Source organism: Solanum tuberosum, unplaced genomic scaffold (genome assembly GCF_000226075.1).
Source record: "Solanum tuberosum cultivar DM 1-3 516 R44 unplaced genomic scaffold, SolTub_3.0 scf00323, whole genome shotgun sequence".
Classification (NCBI taxonomy): Eukaryota; Viridiplantae; Streptophyta; class Magnoliopsida; order Solanales; family Solanaceae; genus Solanum; species Solanum tuberosum.
This window is the reverse complement of record NW_006239244.1, coordinates 1-5,501: the sequence shown is the minus strand read 5'-3', so window position 1 is coordinate 5,501 and position 5,501 is coordinate 1.

Genomic DNA, 5,501 nt, shown 5'->3' with positions numbered 1-5,501 from the left:
ATATATAAGAAAACATTAGATCCAAATCTAATATTATTGCGGAGAATAATTGCTCATGGATTATATTTCGTACAAAGTTCACATAAGGACAAAATCGAAATGATTATCTATTTGCTTAAATCAGTGTAGTAACAAATAAGAAAAAAAAGAGATAAATAACCGTTTATCAAAACTCATTGATTTGGAGGAAGAAGACATTATTTTCCGATTCTTTCCATCAAAAGCTTAAGAAGAAACCTGCAAAGTTAACAACACATCACATGTAGTGACTCGAGAGCTAATAAAGATAGGAACTGCCCCGAAAATTAATCTAAATAACCCATGGTCGAAGATCAAGAAAAAGATTACCCTCGAAAATCTCTCTCAACGAAAGTTGGTAATTTTATATTTCGAGACGTTTGAGTACATTCTTCCATACTGGGAGTTGGACATGGCCAAAGGCTTGGAGAATGGGTGCATGACATGTGTTCGTATGTGAGATGTAAAGAAGGAGAATGATTCTAAAAAGTATGAAAGTGTAAGTACTACTAGCTTTAGGAAGCTGGTAATGATAACTATTCTCCATCGTGCATGAGATTGGCACAAATTGAGAGTTTATTACACTTTAAAACAATTCAGGGGTAATAGGTGTGTCGCTGTATGCATTCTCCCAAATAAGAAAAAAAATGACATAAATAATCGTCCACCAAAATAATGACCCGCAATATATTTTTTTTTAAAAAAATTAAAAATATATTTGGCTAATCACGTGCCATTATATATATATATACACACACACACAAATAGACACTAGGCCTAAAGTTGAGAAATCAATTTGAACAAGAAAATAAAGATCTGTTTTCTCTGTTTCCCGCTAAAATTCCAATTCTTGATCGTCATTGGCTAATAAACAACAACCATTGATTATTTGTAGGAAGAAGACATTCTATTTCGATTTCATGCCATCAAAAGCTGAAGAAGAAGCGTGAAAAGTTAACAACACACTACGGGTAATGACTCGAGAGCTAATAGAGACAGGCCCTGCCACGATATTCAATCCGAATTACATGAGTCCCATTGTGAAAAAGATTACCCCTGAAGATATTGCTCAAGGAAGACTGTGGATTTCATCTTTCGAGACGATTGTGTCACGATCCAGACCGTCGTGATTGACACCCACACTAACCCTCCGGTGGGAGAACCACTACAACAACCCTAACTAAACAACTTAACCAAATACTAAAACATTTAAGGTTATGGAAACAAGTTTTAAATGCTAAGAAAAGAATTAGGGAGTTCCCATAAACTCCAAACAAAAGTCTAACAACTAAAACAAATGTGGAAGTAACACCTAGAACCTAAAAGTCAATGTACCAAAACTCTAACAAGATCCATAAGTCTAAACAAGAAGGGTTACAACCCCAAACTAACATACTAATAACTAACCAGAAAGTCTAAGTCCGAAATATGGACATAAACAGAAAGAGAACTCATGGTAGGCCGGAAGAACTGACTCACCCTTGAATTCGAAGCAATCACTGATCTTCTAAGTGAGGTCTGTCAATAGCCGCTTGAAGATGCCCCGTACTCAACAAAGAAAGAGCAAGTGTAGTATCATTACACAACCACAGTGTACTGGTAGGATCATACGACTATCCCACTAAATGCAACATACATAAGCCATTACAACATAACAATAACATGCATACATCGAACATATACAATATCAACATCATTTACAACAATGTATAATTTCACAATCCTCAAGATATACAGTTATGTCAAGTCAATGGTCCTCTCATGGAACTCAAACCCAAACTGTTAGCATACCGGTACGTGGTACCCCGATCCAATGTTTATGCCGAAACGTGGCAACCGATCCCATAATTATGCCGGAACGTGACAATCGATCCAAGTTAGTGTGTAGGAACGCAACACCCGATCCATTCAACAAGCCACAATCACAATAACAAGTATATTCCCAATCATACAATCAAGTCATGATTCATGGCATTCATCAATCATCTATCCTCATTTACAAGTAGTGTGATTAATAGTGCAACATTCGCATACATACACATATTATAATGAAAGCAAGAACAAACATATATCACACAATCATGAAATCACAACCATCACCTACCTCAAACAAATCTTGAATCCCCTAAGAAACTTGATTCTTCCCTTTTCGGATTCGTTTCGCTTGTTCTTGGTCTACAAATAATTAATATAACACGGGAATCAACAAACAATAACTAATTGCCCGAATTACCAACAATTCTATCAACCCTATATCAAAACCCATGATCCCAATATCCAAATTAGGGTTTTTTCCACCATAATTCCCAAACCAAAACCCTTTCCCATCGATAATCACCCACTAGATTACATTCTACGGATCGAAAAATGGGTTTGGGGAGTTAAAACCTTACCTTTAGCCTTAACAATGGTGAAAAACCGTCAAGAAAGCACCTGGGATCGTCTCTTAGCTCTCAAAGTCGAATAGTGCAGAATAAAACCTTTTTGGGGTTTATTTCCGGCTTAAGTCGCGTTTGTCCCGCCACATCGGTACTCACCCCGCTACAGCGTCCCCGCCCTGGCGGCACAAATTCCTGCCATAGCGGCTTACACGAAACAGAGAGCAAATTTAATAATTCCAATATCCCCATTTCACAACACACCTTCAACCAACGACACTCAGAAACTACCTGTTAACGCTAAGATCAGTTTCAGGAGTTATACTCACCCGAATTCAATTCCGTAAGGTCGTACGGGTTCCTTAACGTCTTAGATATCTACTCATGTGATCAAATTCAAAATTAGATCACCCAATTGTTACCAGATTTCCCTAGACCTTACTGACTCCGATTTCTTCCAAATCTGGACTAGGTTGGAAAATTCCAAGTTACTATGAAAAATTTTTTTTGACCCAAAATTTTTACCCATTGGCTTTTCTATAACGATGGGAACAAGTCGTTACAGATTGAGTACATTCTTCCATGCTGAAATTTGGACAAGACCAAAAGTTTGGTGAATGGGTACGTGGAGCGTGTTCCTGTGCTGAATGTAATGGAGAATAAGAAGTATGAAGGTGAAACTGTTACCTTTAGGAAGCTGCCTAAGGATGAGTATTCTCTAATGATCGTGGAAGTGTTCAATGATCGCGGATTGTGTGTTGGTGATGAAATTGTGCTATTTTGGGATCCTAAATAGCCAACATTTCTTTTCATTTTCTTTATAAAGTTGGTGATTCAACAAGTAGGCCTGTATTGATTGATTAGGGGGCTTGTAGAAATTTAAGTTTTATGTTCAAATTCCGTAAATGATTCAACAATCGGAATATGAATATATGATGATTCTTTTCTCTAATTTAATCTGTTATCCGATAACTAAGAGATGAGTTTCAATTCATCCGTTCACTCCCTATGAAAGATCTTGTGCTTTCAACCTCTTTTACATTTTTATTTGAATTTGTTGATATCATTGATCGTCTTCACACCTCGAGTTTGCTGATCTGAGAACAATGTAGTTGAGGCCTGCGGGGTTTTGTTAGCACCCATTAGTTTAGGTATGAAATTTTGCAAAGCGATGATAGTTTTGGGGGGGGGGGGGTGATACAAGCATTCACTCCATCCTCATTGAGTGTTTGTTTCAGACTTGTAACTTGATTGAAAATGTTTTGAAGCAACTTTTTCTCATCGTGTTCTTGGTCGACTGTGCACCAAGCACGAAAATCGAAATGATCAACAACTGACTTATCATTAAATACTCTATAAGCCAAAGTTGTTTTTCCCAGCCTTGGCATGCGAACTATGGAAATCACATCAACCTCAACTGGTCCACTGGTGAGCTTACTAATTATCCATTCTGTGTCCTCAAACCGTACAATTATCTCACCAGTGGGTGATGACTTGTTAATTTCAATAAGACCTTGTTTTTGGGAATCGTCGCCAACACCTCTTCTTTGATAAGCTTGATCTTTTCTATGGTATGAGGAAGTAAGAAGATAAGTTGCAAGAAACTATGATCTCTGACAAGAATTAAATAATGACATGTCTTGCCTCATATGCCACACCTATAACACGAGTCCAAAGATCTTATGAACACTAAGACATTCTTTCACCAGCACAATTTCTTCCTTCATCAAATCAACTGAGTAAGCCTTGGAGTTGAGCAAGTCATTTAAGTGTATTTCTAGCATTTGTCATCGTAGTTCTCCACATCCACCTTACAGAATATGCACCGTAACATCAAAGAGACAGTGTCCATTTTGCTGTCTCTGGGTTAGTGATTGGACTAAATGCATTAATTTGGGAGTATGCTTTTGAAGCAGCAAGAACTGAAGATGTAGGATTATCGATGTGTTCTGTTTCCACATAAAATAAGGAAAGGAAAGTTTGCTAAGAACCTTAAAGAAACAACAGTTTACATGCCTTAAGTTTCTCCGTCAGAATAACACTGTCTGTAGTACTATACAGAAATGCAGTGTGTTATATGTATATACTAAACTTGATTACATACCTATTCGAGCCAAGTCTAGCAGAGTAGATGACACGACCCAACTCACTGGGCCGTAAGGGCACCTACTCTAACACCTAGATAGGAGAACCCTTACCTCCCGACTTCAAACTGGGAATGTGAAATTTAACAAAAAAATAGTGTGATGCCTTAATATAACCAGAATTAATCCCAAAATCTGTTTCAATATAAAAGTTTTAAAAACTGACCGAAAACCTCCCTAGGAGCTAGTCTAAATAGGTACAAGAGTTTAAAGAAAGAAAACAATATGAAAATAGACACAACTCCCACCATAAGAAAGAGAGGAGTAGAAGCTGCCGGAGATCACCACCTCTTCACCTATGAAGCATCATCCTGCAACTAGACTATGCCAAGTGACATAACAAGATTAGTATCAGTACAAAAAACATATACCGATAGACATCATCGACAACTTGAACCCACCACATAATATCATGTAAATAATGAGATGAAGAAATACAACTGATGGTCCTCTTTTCCATTGCAAAAAAAAAATAATTAAAAAAAATAATAAGAAGATGTTTTGGTTGAATGAGGCTGAGCAACTTAGAGAGGAACACCAGGGTAATTTATAGTAGGTGCACAAGTCTATTTGTCACATGTATTGTCACATTATTTAATATTTTCATACTACGAGTCTATTTGTCACACATTGTCACATTATTTAATATTTTCATACTATGAATCTATCTGTCATGAGTATTATCACATTTATTTAGTATTTTTCATATCATGTGAATCTATTACTAGATTTATATCGCAATACATATTTTTAAATATAATATATATAATAACATAAAAAAGTATTTGGGTATAATGACTAACATGCACTACCCAGAGGAAACCCTTCCTGAGGGTCTTTTAATAGTAGAGTACAATGGGGCAATGGGCTGGGCTAGACTTTGGTTTTTGTTGGATACATTTGTGTCCTTTTTTGTAAAGAATTATGAGATAAGTGTCAAAAACACACCTAAACTATCCCA